Raw genomic sequence first — 16,473 nt, forward strand, 5'->3', positions numbered from 1 at the left:
AAACCCGCCGGTCCTTGGCCTGGCCCCTGTGCAGGCAGGGCACGGGCCCCCAGGCCGCAGGTCCGAGACAGCGGGCCCAGAGTCCAGTTCCTGTGCCTTGAAAAGTCCACTCTTTGAAAAAGATTTTCTCTGACTTTTTTTTTAAAAAGCACTCACTCCAGGCAGAGTCCGCATATTACTTTAACGAATATTTGGGGTAAAACCTTCCGATCATTTGTCATATAGCGTGGGCTCTCTGGGGCAGCCTCGGGGGTCCCGGATCCCGGGCCGCTGGGGCCCGCGGGCAGCTCTCTGAACCTCCTGTCTGCGGCAGGGGCAGAGTCTGTGAGGACGCAGGAGGTGTGCCCGGCGGGGCCTGGAGCATCCTCTCAGCGTAATGGATGCTGGTTCCCTTTGAAGCAAATAAAACCCCCCGCTGATGGGCCCTGGGAGCTCGTGTAAGTTCATTAACACACTCTTGCTGTCTTATTATTCCTAGATACAAAGCTAATTTGGAGAGACACATGCTCCTTTTAAAGTTGCGTGGTTAAAAGGATTTGGGAGCGGAGCTTAATTAAGAGACAGCAGCTCTTAGCGTGCGATCACGGCAGCCAGAAGGAAGATATTAGATTACGGCCCTCGCTCCCTCCCGCCCACAGCTGCTCCTGGACCCCGCAAGGCCGAGCACTGACCCCGAGCGACCCTCGCGGGGCTCCCTTGGGCCCAAGGTCCCGAGGCCAGCGTCCACCAGGCACCACTGGGTGGGCTCCCTCACTCCACGCGAGCCCCGCGGGGACGCCCACGCCACGTGGTGACCCGGGAGGGGTCTTGGGCCATGAGGCTCCTGGGGGTGAAGGCTCCCCTCTGTGCCGCCATGGGACCTGGGACCGCGCAGCTGGGAAGGCTGGGGGTCTTCCTTGCCTTCACTGGGCTGGGCCCGCGGGCTGTTTCTCGGAGCAGAAAACTCCCTTTAAGCGGGTGTGTGGGGCGTCCCTGGGCGGAGGATGCTGGGGGGTGCATCGGTCCCCGCCCTCCACCCTGGAGGGGCCTGGGAGGGGACGCTCCTGCTGGGGGTTCTGGGGGAGGAAAGGCCTGAGGGCGTGGGCAGACGGCTGTCTGGGGCAGGGAGGCACCGGGCCTCTGGCCTCTGGTCCCTGATGGGTTGCTGGGAGCACAGGGGTCGTGGGTGGGGTGGAGGGTGCAATGGGGTCCCCATCTCTCCAGGGGGCCCTCGGTGGGTGGCCCCATCACAGGCTGGGGCTCCCCCCGCCCGCCACCCTCCCGCGGGGAGTGGAGGAGTGATTTCCCGCGGCCACCCTCATCGACTGGGGGGTGGGGCTCCCCACTCCCTGGGCTCTGAAGCCTGGGAGGCCAGCGAAGCGACCCCCCTTCAAAAGCGAGTAGGACAGCTAAGAGGAACCTGTTTTTCTGCATTTTTCTGTTAGAAAAAAATGATAAATTACCCTTACCTTTCTAACAAAGGCTACACAATGACTTTGTAAAAAGCTTAGGAATTATACTAAAAAGTACATTTAGGGAGGGAACAGGTCGATCTCCTACGCAGAAGAATTCCAAACAATTTCCGTGGATTCCCCCCCCCCCCGCAGGAGACAGACGCCGCAGCCAGGTGACCCAGGGGGCCTCACCTTTGATACGATGTGATGAGAACTTGTCCCCGAACCCATCAGCCCAGGGTCCTCCTGAGAAAAACAGCGGCCAAGTCCCAACAGAGGGACGTTGTACCAGACGGCTGACCCGCTCTCCTCGAGGCCACGGGGGCGTCAGAGACAGGGGACGTCTCAGAAGCTGCCTCGGCCCAGAGGAGCCTGGGGACACGTGATGAGCGCGTGTCCTGCGGCTACCTGGCTGGGCTCCTGGGACAGAGAGAGGACATGCGGGGACGCTGAGGAAGCCGGAACCAACTGTGGAATTTAGTTAACGTGTCAATACTGGTTCACCGTGTAGTATCCATCTAGTGCATATTTATGACGTTTTCCCACAGTAATGCAAGACGGTAGCAACCGGCTAACTGGCTGTGGGCTGTACGAGAACTCTCTGCTATTTTTGTAGCTTTTATGTAAATTTAAAACTAATCTAAAATAAAAAATGTATTAAACAATTTTAGAAGTAAGTTTAAATTACAGTGGTATAACAGAGAGGGTAAAACCTCTTCTTTCGGTCAGATTTAAAAAGAAAAATATTCCCCTCTTGCCTCTTGTGACTTTTCGGAGTTTTTCTGCACAGGCTTGGGGTCCCAGGGCGCTTGGTCCTGATGAGATAGTGTCCTGGGTAACGAGGCCGAAGTTTGCAGGTTTCAAGGAGGGGTGCTTGATTGTACCGGCTTTCCTACCGCAGTCCCCAAACCCGGGGGAGCGAGTCTCGCTTGGCTGGGAGGGGCGGGGCGTGACTGCTGACCCCACGTGGGGCAGCTGGGCCCAGGCTGAGCGTTAGCTGCACCGCGGTCGCACCTCCGGTCTCTGCGGCCGACAGCGCCGGGCTCAGGAGAGTGCTTTTAGCCATTCCCCCAGGCGGGGGCTGTGAGGGAACCCTGAGGGCTTCTGGCCTCCTGTCCCCGCCTCAGCGCAGCTCCAGCCTGCTCCTGAGGGTCAGAGGTGGGCAGAGCCAGCGCGCTGCACGTACACGCCCGGGAGGCAGTGCTCAGTGGCCTGAGTTAGGGGAAGGGGCTGGGGGTTCTCCCCGTGCGGGGACCGCCTTGGTTTCCCTAAAACACCTGGAGTCATCGGGACCTGTCAGGGCTGCACTGCCCACGCCCACTGGGGTCCTGGCTTCCACGCAGACCCGGGGCCAAGCCTGGGTGTGGACAATATAGGCTGCTGCAGCCCTAGGACCAAAGGGCCCTTTCCCAGAGTCTGCTGGACCCCAGGCCTTGTCAGAGCCCTAAGGATGAGGTTTAACTTGCCACCGTCAGGCAGGTTGGGGCTGTGATGGGACGTGGAGAAACTGGGTTGATAGGGCGGCTCTTGGTCTGAAAGCCCACCTGCGACGGAGGCACAGGGGACCTTGCACGGGAATCAGTGGCTGCGGCCAGCCCTGGTGGGACAGGTGTCCTGATGTGAGCGTGGCCTATGGAGTCTTTACTCACCTCCTGTGTGGATGAAAATTGTTTCCTTGCAGAGACGTTGACAGGTTTGACCACAGGGCTTCCCAAGCCCCAGAGGGTGCTGGACGAGGCTCCCCTCACGTGTGCCTTCCTGACCTTTGTGGGGCGTCCGGCTGGGCGTGGGCGGCCCTCACACCGCCCCGAGCGGGCCGCCCGCGTCTGCTGCCAGGCCTGCTCTGCAGCCTGTGCTGTCTGGGGCTCCGAGAATTCAGGCTGAAGAGGGTGCTGGTCAGCTGCCAGCAGGGGGCAGGTCTCAAGACATTGCCCGCTCGCGGTTTGGGCTTCAGGGTGGCCCTTTTGGACAGATCCATAAAAGCTCCCACAGCTGGATCAGATGCCAAGGCTCCCTGGGGTCCCGGGACCCCAGAGTGACAGAGCAAAGGGGCCCACGGGGATGGGGTGAGGGTGCCTGTGGTTCCCCTGCTACGGACGCCGGCCGCACCGGGCTGAGCAGTAACCCCCCAGCTCACGTCCATCTGGCACCTCGGGGTGGGGCGTTTTATGGAGGGTCTTCGCAGATGTAATTAGCGGGAGGAGGTCATCCTGGGGGGGGCTCTAACCCTGTGACTGTCCTCGGGAGAGGAGGACACACAGGCCCAGAGGGAACGCGGGGTGAAGAGGTGAAGGGGCAGAGACAGGGCTGCTGTGGCCACAGGCCAGGTGCTGTCGGCACCACCAGCGGCTGGAAGAGAAGCAGCGCCTTCTGGTCGTTCTCTGGGGAGCTCGGCCCTGGACACCGTGATCCAGGCCTCCGGCCTCCAGGCTGGGAGCTCGGCCAGGGCGGCCCCGGGACCCTCACCCACATGGAAGCAGGCCGCAGGGAGGAGGTGGCGGAACTTGCAGGCTCCACGCCCGCAGCTCCCGCACTGTGTCCTCCAAGGGCTGCTCCCCTCATCCCCTCGGCCCAGCAGGCTCCGGGGAGGGGAGGCGGCACCACCCGTGCTCGGACCCGGGACCTGGGGGTCTGCGGAGGATGCTGGGCCTTAGGGCGACTAACTCTCTGGCTGCCTGGGCCCAGGACAGGGGTTTCCCGGGACGGGCGACTATCGGGCGGAAGACCGGCCAGGTCGCCGGAAACCGGGCGGCCCTGGGCACCAGAACCCCCAGAACTCCTGGGGGTTCTGGGGAGGGGATCGCCTGCGGGGACGGGCACCAGCCGACCTTCGGCCGAAAGGACATCCTGGGCCTGTGGGTGAGACCTGCGCCTAGACAAGGGGGAGCCGGAGTTGGGGTGGAGGCCCCCCACCCTGTGAGCCTGGAGGAAGGCTGCCCACCCGGCGGGCTGCTGGGAACGGGGCCGGGGGCTCAGCCGGGGTGGCCGGTGCGGGCGACGCGTGGGACGTGGTGCTTATTCTCCGGCCGCAGGGGGTGCACGGACCCCGGACCCCTGCCTGGGGGCTTGTGTCCCAGCACCGAAAGCACCTGCTAGGGCTCTTCTCTGCCGTCTCGGCTCCGGACCGGGGTGGAGCTGGACTGGTTGAGGGGTGTGGGCGACACAGAGGTCCCTGGGGCGTGGGGAGGGGCCGCGCGGTGCCCTCTGGCTGCCCTGGCCGGGCGGGACCCACGTCGGGGCTGCTCCAGGCTGGGCGGGGGGCACGGTGACCGCGGGCAGAGCATCAGGCCCCCAGCACCCGGCCCTGCCTGGAGCAGGGGCGCCGCTGGAGGCTGAGGCTGGACTCCTCCTTACCTACAGGATGGGGCTCAGGGCCGGTGGGCTGTAGAGACAGGCCAGGAACCTGACACTTCTTAACGCCGTGAATTAAGTTCATGTCACCAGAAATCATGGCTCACATCACACTGCCCTTGTTGCAGAAATCTCAGAATATCATTTACAGGAGTCACTATGTCAAGATTACAGAATTCATTAGAACAGGATATTGCTATTTAATGAGTTGATATCACTATCTCATGATGGTGTTTTTAAAGAAACATTTCCACAGCTGGGTGCATTTGTCATAATCCTGCGTTTTTACTTTATGCATTAAAATCATTTCTCTGAGAAGGGCCGTGGGCTCCCCACACCCCCGAGGCCCCGGGGCCCAGAGGCGAAGCAGGCCTGTTGGTGGAGGGGGGTCGTGGGCAGAAGAGGGGATCTCGTGGGCTGCCTGGGCTGTGTTCTCCCACCAGACTTCGGGTATCGCCCATGTGCTTCCAAAAGGGATGTGAGGCTTTTACCGTAAAGAGAACACAGGTCAGTGGGAGGGTGAAAATGCAAAAATAGCAAAGAGCCAGAGTCTGATAATTCAGAGGGGGCGGGGGTGATTGGATCTGCAATCTGAGCTTCCTGGACACAAGGCAAGAGTGACCCTCAGACGTGAGAGGAGGCCCAGCGTCGCGGAAGGCTGCTTTCAGGGCTTAGGTGCGTCTGCGGGAGGCTCCGTCTGACCTCAGACGGAGAAGTCCCCCTTCGCCCCCATGCGGCGCCCCGTCCCTTCAGAGGGCTGGTCCTCCCCGACCCCCTCGTCCAGTGAGGGCTCCAGCGACTGCCGGCCAGGGTCCCCGTCACCCGCCCAGTCTCCCCACCGCCCATGTCCCGAGAGCAGGGTCTCCCCCGCGGAGACGGAGGCTCCTCCAGGACAGAGGCCGCACCGCGGGGTACCCGCCGGCTCCCCGTAAGCCCCGCTGGGGTCTGGCCGGGCGGGACCCACACCCACTGCCCAGCCCTCCCTCTACCCCTTCAGCTGTAACTTTAACCTTAAGCCGATTTGGTAACCTTTTGTATTGAAAAAAACCTACCATAAATGTATGCATTTTAAAATAATTGTGTCAGGGCCCAAGCGTTCTTAACAGTGCAAAGTGCTGGGTGTGTAAGAGTCCAGCTCACCCCCGCAGGTCGACTCAAGGATTAGAGCAGCAGACACAACCCCCAGGGAGGGGCTGTTCCAGAATTTAACGTTTCTCTGGACGCTTGTACCTTTTGACCACCTTCCTCCCTTTCTCCCCCGACCCACTGCCTGCCTCTGTCAACCACCAATATGTTCTCTGTATCTGTGAGTTCAGTTTGGGGGTATTTTCTTTAAGATTCCTCATATAAGTGAGATCATACAGTGTTTGATTTCTGTTGGAGAAGATAAAGGACAGATTAGGTTAGATTCCGGGAGCCCCATTAGATTTGCATTATTCCGTTTTACCTGCATTTGGAAAAGATGAACTGATTTAATGTTTTTGTCTCGAATGCAGAAGGCACGGTTTCCCTAGCCCGTTCCTCGTCGGGGGGACCCTGCCGGCTCTCTGAGGTGGCCGAGGCTGACTGGGGCCTGGGGACGGCTGCAGGGGCTTTCCAGCAGGGTCAGGGCCAACTCAGGGCTAAGACGCCTCAAAGCAGGCAGGCCTGGACAGACGGATGTCCCCGGGTGCACGGATGGATCCGGACACACGGGCCTTCGTGGGCACACAGACGGCTCTGGGCGGGCCGCGTGGGCCACGGGCGAGCCCTGCAGGGTCAGCCTTGAGCGAACGTGTTTGCTATTATGACAATTTGCTCCTGGGGGTTAATTATGTCTTTATTCACACAAAGGTGTTCAATTCACGCCATAAATCATCCGCTGACATGCTACCTCCTGCGTGCCAGTTTGTGGACTTAAAGCTATTTCATAGAACCAGCTTTGGGGTGAGGAATGTGTTCACGTTGCTGGGTGTTTAGAGGGAGATTAATAGATTATTAGCAGCTCCTGTAATGAAAACATTACGCAGGCCTCGCGATTGGCTGTGTCCTGCTCATTTGCTGGCTGCTAATTGCTACAGCATACAGGGTCTGTTATGAGATGAAGTGCCATCCATGATCTTGGCCACATTGATTAAGATGTAATTGCTTTAACGAAATTCTTACGGAATAAGGCATAGTTCAAACAACGCATTGGCTTTATAAAGGTTGATTTTCCTGGCCAATTACAGAAATAACTACAAAAGCTCTAGATTTAAATTTGATGGTTCCTTCTGGTAAATTCACTGCAGGGAACATTCCAGAAACTGCACTGGGCTCACTCGGGTGGTTTGAACTTTCCAGTTTGACCACAAAATCTGCCCAATGGTAAACAATAGCAGCAACAACAAAACCCCCCAAAACCCACAAAACAACGCAAATCCCTGGTAGGCGGGGACGCTCTCCCTGGTGGTAAGGGTGGGCGTCGGGACGGAGAAGGAAGGTCCCCGTGGACCTCGCGTTCCCAGGGCCGGCCGCGCCCTGACCCCTGGCCTAAAGAAGCCGGAAGCCGTCCTCGCTGTCTCCAGATGCGAGAGCTGGCGCTGCGTGGGCCAGAGAGCAGCCGCTCCCTCTCACCAGCGGGGCTTTTAAAGCAAAGTAATGAGAAACGGACAAGACGGCTGGATAGTGTTAAAACATGAAGCTTTCACACCGGATAAAGCCCTCTTTTCTTTTCAGGCTCAAGCAAGGCACTTGGCTCCTCTGGGACCCAGTCTTCGCATCTGTAAAAAGGGCCTCAACGCATGGTCTACGGTGTGAGCGCCCGACAGCCTCAGTCCCCACCCGACCCTCCAGGCCTGAGCAGTTGAGTACCTTTGCTGGGGGGAGGGTCACAGTTTTAAAAATCTGATTCAAACAATTTGGCAAATGAGTGGACCGCCTCTTGCCCGACTTCCTCTGGGGAGCCCTGCCCCGTCCCTGGTGGCAGACGCGGGCTGCGTGTCCCTTGGCTACCCCTGCTTAGCTCAGTTCGTGACCAGCTGCCCCTCCGTCCACTCCCTGGGCACCTGGGAGCCACAGACAGGGCCCGTCTGGGCGACCCTGGCTCTGCATGGGCTAGTGGTGGAGTCCGAGGCAGGTTCTAGGGTGGGAGGGGTGGCCGTAAGCGTCCACCCCGTGAGCTATTTGATGTTCCGTACAAAGGGTGTCAAGTCCGCAGGTGGGAAGTGCAGTTGCTGGTACTTCGTCCATCACGTTGTGGACACGCTGTCCGTACAAGTTTTTCCGCCTTAGGAAGCCGGGCGTCGCTGGTCCTTGCTGGACCCCCAGAGCTGGCCTGAGAGCCGTACATTAGCCAAGGGAGGGAGGGAGGGTGGAGGCACAATTCACAGACTGGTGATGGAACGAGAGACGGCGCGGACTCTTCCTGGAAGAACCCGGGACCGTTAATCTGGTCAATCTGCTCTTGAAAAGCTCCCCCCCGTCAACAAGGAGACCCCGTGATTAAGCCCTGCTCCGTGAGAGGACCTGGGCGGGTGTGCGTCCCCAAGGGGCCGCGCGCCGAGGCTCCGGATGGAAGATGGTAGCCCCGCAGCCTGTGGGGGACACGCGAGGCCCCCGGCCCTGCCCGCCCGCCCTGAGCGCGATTCCCCGGGAGGCCGCGCTGAGCCCCAAACGCGGATCCCGAAGGATGCCTTGGGAGCAGGGCGGGCTCCACGTGCGTCGTCACGCGGGGGCCCTGGGACGGCCCCGCCCCTCCCGCCTCGAGCCTGCTCTTGGATGAGGGTCTGAGGCACCGACGCTGGTGCAGCGTGAGGCTGGGGGCCGAAGGACGGCCTCTTCGAGGCTGAACCTGGAGGCAAAGAAGGGCTATCGACGCCCCTACAGGGCGTATCAGGGTCTGCAGGTGACGGCCTGGCGGGATCGGGGTGGGTGAGCGTCTAGAGCCAGGAGCGCCTGGGCCCTGTCTGAGTGGTTTCGGGGCAGCAGGCCAGGGGCCTGGCCTGGGGCCTGCCTGCCTCACCCCCCCCCCAGGTGGCCGGCTTGGGGCCACCGTTTGCACACGAGGCTCTGTGAGGTGTGTCTGGCGGCTGTGTTGGCAGGTGCGTCTCTGTCCTCCTAGGCTCTGCTCCTCTGGGTGGCTGTGGACCCATAGGTCCCAGGGGGCTAGCTCCCAGCCCCCGACCCCTGGCTGCTCCAAGCAGGCCACCACTTCCCCACCTCCTTCTTACGGGAGGAGACCGAGGCCCAGGCAAGTTGCCCAGGGTCACGGCTAATTCGTGCTGAGAGCGTCTGCGGTGTTCCATTACACCTGCCCCCGCATGGAGCAGTCGTTGGCCGGGCTCACCGGAGGCCCTGCCAGCATCGCTCAGGTGTCCCTCCCCTGCCAGGTGTGGGCTCCCTGGTGCGTTTACGTGTTACACACACGAGAGCTGTGTCCAGGGCTGGTCTCCACCCACCCAGCTCTGGTCTCGGAGGAGCCCCCGTCCTCAGCTCTGCCCTCTCAGAAGCGACAGGGTAGGGGCCCGTCGCTTCTCCCGGCAGAGGAGCGGGGTGAGGGGTCAGGGCTGGTGTGGGGAAGCATACAGGGTCTCAGGCTCCTGGGGGAAGGTGCACAGGACCTCCAGGCTGCCCAGCCGGCCCTGCAGCGGTGCTGGGCGGGCAGGCGGCCTCACCCCCCGAAGCCTCTTCATCCCAGGCCCCTCGGAGGGCACCGGCAGGGGAGGGGGCAGCCTCCGCTGCCAGCGGGGCCCCCAGAGCCGCCGTTGTGTGGCTGCAGGGCCGGACCTCGGGGGGCGGCTGGTGGCCCGCCCGAAGCCGACCTCGCGCCCGAGGGGACACGGGGGTTCCCGAGGGCCCTGTGGGGGCGGGGCTCGCGCTGGCTGCTCTGGCTGCGCGTCCCCCCAGCACAGGCCGCTCTCTCATGGAGTGGTTTGAAATGCAAACCTGCGTGGTTCACCAGATGCCCAGCTCAGCCCGGGGACGGGGACGGGGCGGGGGAACCGGCCGGAGGAGCTGGCGCAGGAGGCGCCGGGCCCCGGGCGTCCGCTCGGGACGGAGTCTCAGAGGCCGGAACGCCGCCCTGGGCAGCGCGGCCCCCGCTGAGGCTGTGAGGTTTATAGTCGGACCATCTGTCTTTGTCGCGACCCTCAGCAGACACAGATTTCAAAGCCACGTTAATCCAGGGCCTTTGAGAAGCGAGGGTGGAGACCCGATGGAGCTGCAGATTCACCGGCACCAGGCTCGGGCATCGCTCGGCCAGCCGGGCGGGGACGCGGCCGCTCCTGAGGCACCTCTAAGGAAAGATCCGGGTGGGGCCGGACTCTGCCCCTCAGAGGCAGGAGGGTTCCAGAGCCCCCTGGGGTCCTGGCCGTGAGCTCCCAAAGGGGGGCCAGTGGGGGTGCAGCGGGGCATCTGGGGCGTCCCCGTGGTCCTTCTCTGTCCTTGCACTGCTGCGCTCGCTTATGGTCTGCCCTGTTCCACCTCAGGTTGGAAATGGTTCCCACTTCTGGCCTGAGCAGGTGGCTGAGCCCCCTTCCTGCTCCTCCTTACGCCAGGCTACAAACCCCGGAAGCAGCCGGATGCAGCCAGAGGAGCCCCGGGCAGGGGCCGCCTAGAGGAAGGCAGAGGTTTGGGCCAGAAGCGGGGGACAAAATGGCAGCGGTCATCTCACCACAGAGGGAGGCGGCCCAGGCCCAAGGCGCAGGTGGCGTGGAGCACGCGTCCCCCTGAGATAGCGGAGGAGGGGGACCAGGCCCAGCCCAGCCTTGTCTCCCCCAAGACAGCGAGGAGGGGGACCAGGCCCAGCAGCGGCTCCTTCCTCCCTCGGACCGGCTCTCCTACCAAGGGACCAGGAGCTGGGCCAGGGGAGGGACCTACAGAAGGGGCACGTGTCTGCCCTGGAAACCCCTTCCTCCCTACAGGCCAGAGAGCCCCCTGCACCCAGGGGCCCTGGGGAAGCTCCTTGCGCCCCCACCCCCCGCCACTAAGGAGCACAAGCAGGGCCGGTGCGAGCTCCCGGGAACCAGACAAACCAAGCGGACTCAGCAGGGCTGCACAGGCCGAGACGTGCGTGCCCGTGAGACCAACTGCAGCTCACAGCACAGCCAGGGCCAAGCCTAGACAGGTGGCTGCAGGCAAAAACGGAAGGTTCAAGCAGGACCCATGGTTTCCCGTCACGATGGACAAATGTCAGGGTAAGACTTAAAAAGCATTAAAAAAAAAATTTATTTACTTGGCTGCGCCGGGCCTCAGGTGCAGCACACAGGATCTTCATTGTGGCACGCGGGATGTCCAGTTGTGGCATGTGGGATACTTTAGTTGCGGCACGTGGGATCTAGTTCCCTGATCAAGGATCAAACCCGGGCCCCCTGCACTGGGAACGCGGAGCCCTAGCAACTGGACCACCAGGGAGGTCCCAAGGATAAGACTTAGAGTCGGGAAAATCACAACTTGGGTGAGACCGTCAGTTGTCACCAACACTGGATGAATCAGGTGCTGGGACCATTGGACAAAGGTTTTAAAGCAGCCACCCTAAGAATGATTCAACAAGCAATTACAAATTCTCTTGAACCAAATAGAAGATCTTAGCAAAAATCCAGAAGTGATTATAATGAATCGAATGGAAATTCCAGGACAAAATACTCACGAACAGAATGAACCCCAGCTCCTTGGCGGAGTCGGGGGGGCAGTGCGTAGAATCGGTGAACTTGAGCCCCCGTGGGAATTCACCCAGTCTGAACAGCAGAGAGGAACAGTGCAAAAGACGTGAACGGAGCTTCAGGGGCCTGTGGGACAATTAAGAAGATGTGGCTTTGTGGCACCAGAGTCCCAGAGGAGATGGGAGGGGAGTGACGCTGAAAGAGAATTAGGATAAACAACGGCTGAGAGCTCCCCAAATTTGGTAAAAGACGTAAACCTACAGATTCAAGAATCTGAACAAATTCTCAGTAGGAAAACACCCCCAAACCCATGCCAAGACACATCATGATTGCACTTCTAGAAGCTAAAGACAAACCAAAATCTTTGCAATATCTAGAAGGAAACACATTACTGACGGTTCCAGCAGCAGCCGATTCGTCTGAGATCACAGAGGCCAGAAGGAAGTGGCATATTTTCTTTCTTTCTTTTTTTTTTTTGCTGTACGCGGGCCTCTCACTGCTGTGGCCTCTCCCGTTGCGGAGCACAGGCTCCGGACGCGCAGGCTCAGCGGCCACGGCTCACGGGCCCAGCCGCTCCGCAGCACGTGGGATCCTCCCGGACCGGGGCACGAACCCGCGTCCCCTGCATCGGCAGGCAGAAGTGGCATATTTTCAAGGGCTGAAAGAGTAGCACTGCCAACCCCGAATACTCTTCAGGGGTGAAGGGGAAACAAAGACAAAGTTCTCAGGCAGAAATAAATACGTAAATCAGGGAATGAATTTGCCACTAGCAGCCCTGCCCTCCAACAATGGGCAAAGGGAGGTTTTCAAACAGAAAGGACACGACCAGAGGACTCTTGGAGCCTCAGGAAGGAAGACAGAGTGGGAGCAGCCCGAGATGTGTGTCCTTTCCACCCCCACAGGAGGCTATGAGTCACCTCTGATGGTGAAGAGGTGGAAGGTGCTCAAAGGAGGTGAGGGGCCCGTCGGGCAGGTGGTGCAGGCTTGATGCCAGGGACACGCCGGCAGCACCCAGATGACAGCGATGGACGGTAGACACTCAGACACCATGCCCGAATCCAGAGGAGCCCTGAGTGCACGCTCACAGCGAGGCTACAGCAGGCCACGTGTGCAGCAGCCCCTGTAAAGAGATGGGGGTGAGGGAGTGAGGCCGGGGCACGGGTGGGGCTGACGTGACACCAGACCACACCCCGTGAAGGGTGGTTCCGTTTCCTGGGGCTGCTGTCGCCAAGCCCCACAGATGGGGCGGCTCGAGGAGTTCCTTCCCTCCCAGTCCTGCAGGCCAGGAGTCCGAGCTGGAGGGCAGGCAGGGTCAGCGCCTCCTGGCGGCCCTGAAGGCAGGACCCGCTGGGCCTCTCGCCTCCGTCCACCCTCACGCAGACTCCTCTCTCAGAGTCCCGTTCTTTGTCTCCCGTAAGGACATGCGCCCTGGCTGTTGGGGCCTGCCAGATGATCCAGGGCCACCTCGTGTCGAGCTCCGTACCTAAATCACATGTGCAGAGACCCAGGTTCCCCACGGGGTCACGGTCCGAGGTCCTGCCACGCTGGCCAGCTGTGTGTTCTCCTTCCTGGGCCGCCGGGAAAACCCCCCACACCCTTAGAGTGTCGCAAGCTACACCCCGGTATTCAAAACTAGCTCAACTATTTAACCTTGGGAGGAATTTCTTCCCTGGGGTCTCTTCAAGAGCTCCCATGACAAGAAAACCCAGCGCAAACAGGAGAATCGGGCAGGTCCTTCTGGCCCCCTCCGTGTCGCAGGCAGGGCCATCCGGTGCCAGGCTGGCTGCTCCCAGGTATGAGCGCCTCGGGAGCTGAGAAGGGCCGAGCTGGCGCCCAGGAGCCGGAGGGGCGGGGCAGGGCCCATGGGACGCAGAGTGGGAGAGCCCAGGGCACAAGGAGGGGGGGTGAGCCCTGGCTGCTGCTGCCTGAACCCTGGCCACACTCGCCGCCTGCGCCAGCTTGGAAGGAGTGGGTTCACGGGGGGCTCCTCTTCCCAGGTGCGCTGCACAGAGAGGGCTGCAGCAGTGGATGGGGCAGGGGTTACGGGGAGCCTTGGAAGAAGCCTCGGAGGAACTGGGACACTGCAGACAAGACGGGCTCTTTTTACTTCTCTTCTTTGGGGTCTGTCTTCTATTTTAATGATTTTCTCTCTGATCTTTTCAGCCCCTCTGTTCATAACAAGTTTGTTTTGCTCACTTTTCCATGTTTTCATTAGTCTAGTTTCCTATTTTCAGCTTCTCTGAGTTCTCACCCTGTGACGGTTTTATTTTTCTTTTCCACGTCTGTCCTAAATTCTGCTACTTATTTTTTCCTTTCCTTCAATGATCTCAACAGTTCTTCATGAGCTCTTGTATCTCTGCTTGAGCTCTTGTTTAAGAGGTGAGTGTTTCCTTCATTTCTTTGCATTTATGACACTGTGTCAACATAATTTCATCTGTCCTGGGGTATTCTTTGGTGGTGTGTGTTCTTTGTCTGCCGTTTGTTTTTTAATCCCCTTTTCCTTGTTACCTTCAGTATCTTTGCGTAGATCCTTTTGGATTATTAATCCTCCCTGAACGTGGTGAGTTCTCTACAGACCTTCCATTTGCAAGACGTCCAGGCAGGAGATGGTCAAAGCAGCGTTCCAGGACTGAAGGACGTTTCCTGCTTCTCAGCAGAGCCTCACACGCAAGTCTGTGCACCTGGTGGGACCACCCGCTTGGGTTTACCTGGACTTCTTCAGGCAACAGAGGTCAGCCCTGCGGGGAAATCATAGTGGGAGCTCCGCCCAGCTCACCTCAACGACAGGCCACTGTGGGGCTTTCCTTGTCAGCCCACACGCCCCATCCCCTGGCACCAATAAGGTCAGGGATGGTCCCATAGCCAGCCCGTGGCCCTGATCTCATTTTCCATCCCAGGATCATGGGCTCTGGTGTCAGGGTATCTACCTAATGTGCAGAATTCCGTGTCCTGCTTCCTCTGCCCGAGACCTCCTGTGGCAGGGTCCACTCACAGCCTGTTTGCAATCCTGGAACAACCTCCTCTGAACTGGTGATGCCTCCCCGTGTAGAAGGTTTAAGATTCCCAGCGTCTGCAGTTTGGTCAAAAACAATGTTTGTATTTTCTTCTTGTCTCCTTGTTTCCAAGTGATTTCAGCGAAGGCAAACAACTGAGACATTTTATTCACTATTTTTAGCTGAAAGTCAGTACATAACATTTTTTCAACAATTACCAATTTATATCTAATTCACTCTATGGCATGGGTTCTGTGGCTGTCAACAGAGTTTGCATGGTCTTTACAAAACGCTCAAGTGAGCAAAATCTCTTTGGGCAGAACGGTGGACACTGGGGGACTCTGACATGACCGGTGCACCAGCGCCTCCCCCGGGGACTCTGTCCACAGTGTTCTGTCTTGTCTCCCCGAGCTGCTGTGCGGGTCAAGCCCTATTTCGCATGGCGGTCACCAACCCGAGAGAGCGGCCCTCTCTGCTCACTTCCTCACCTCTCCGGTGCTTTGTGGGGTGACCACCCAAATACACTTTGATTCAAACTAGATCTCACGGTCCCTTCTGCGGGGTCAGATCACAGGCGTGCCGTGGGTTTCCTGCCTCTGACGTGGACAGACCCCTGTCAGGTACTCAGGGTGAGCTTGGGGGCGACCTGCTTGGTGAGCCTCAGGTGATACGTGCGGTTGTTCGGAAACGGAATTCCAGGCCCTGCAACCCTGTGACCCTGGAGCCAAAGGAGGTGACGAGGACGTGCTGGCCGCACGTGTCCGTGAACGCAGGGCAGCGGCCAGGAGGTTGGGGACCCTGCTCCGAGGGTCGCCTGCCCTACAGGTTTCCAAAGTAATAAGGACTCAGAAATGCCCCAATCCCAGCCTGGAGATGTCTGGCGAGCTGCCTGGAAGAAAGAGTGCGGCCCGGCCACATGGGGAGCCTCCTGGGATGGGGCCCAGGGGCCTCCAGACGTTCAGAGAGCCCACAGCTACGAGGAGTAAAAGTAACCGGCTCGCACTAGCCCCCGCGGCGAGGATCCCGGGAAGGAAGCCTCAGCCCACGGCCGTTCTCGCGCCGAGGCCGGTGCGCGACCCGCGCGCAGGGCCCAGGTGCTGGCGCCCGGCTTCCTCCCGCCCTGACTGCGGTCCAGTCCCCGCAGACCTGCTCCCGGCTCTCAGCGGGCGGGTGTGGCGGCTGCCAGGCCTCCCTGCCGCGCTCAGGAAGCCGTCGAAAGGCAGAGGAGAGCAGGGAGTGAGGAGACGATACAAGCAGTGACAGCGGGAGGGTCAGAGGCGCAGTCAGCCTGCGCGACCCGTCCTCAAGGCAGGTTGTCTTCATCTTTCATCGCCCGGCCGAGCCTCCAGAGCAGCGTCTCTGCCCCTCGGCGGCGCGACCCTTGGGCTGGATGAGTCTGCCGTGTCCGCTGGACAGCACTCTGGCCTTGGCCCTCTGGAGGCCCCTCTGCAGACAGTGCCTGCGCCTTGCGGAGTAGAGAGCCCCTGGGGAGGGTGTTGTCAGGCCTCCCTGGAGCTGGGGCTGGGGGCAGACAGGCTGGGCGGGACCTGCCCCCGCCTCTTTTCTCCCCAGCGTTCCCTCCACCCTCCTCCATCTCCTCGGCTCAGCGCAGCCCTCGGGGAGTTAGAGGCTGCGTCCCACGTGTCACTTCTGGTCCTCAGCCCTCACAAGGCCTGCTTCGAGCCTCAGAGAGATGACTAAGAGATGCACCATAAGCAGCCTTCCCATCAGGCTCAGAAAGAAAACAAGCCACTTCTACTTCTTGGCGTGTTTGCCTCTGAGCCTTGGATGTGCTCTGGAAGGCCTGGCCTCCTCCCAAGGGGTGCGTCCTTCCTGAGAGCTGGGCGTTGCCGGGAGAGGCCCTGGGGAGGAGAGGGGCCTCCCGAGGGTCTCCCTCCAGCTTCTAAATTGAGGCCTCGGTGGCCCTGCGAGGCGGGTAGGTTGACATGCAGACAGAGCGGCCCCCCATCGCAGGAGGACAAAGCTTTTATGATGTCGCTGAAAGACCGGTGTTTGCAAAGGTTGCTACAGGACACGCCGCGTGGAGAATCCAATATAGAGCGTCTAGACAAACTC

The sequence above is a fragment of the Physeter macrocephalus genome, unplaced genomic scaffold (assembly GCF_002837175.3).
Source record: "Physeter macrocephalus isolate SW-GA unplaced genomic scaffold, ASM283717v5 random_479, whole genome shotgun sequence".
Lineage (NCBI taxonomy): Eukaryota > Metazoa > Chordata > Mammalia > Artiodactyla > Physeteridae > Physeter > Physeter macrocephalus.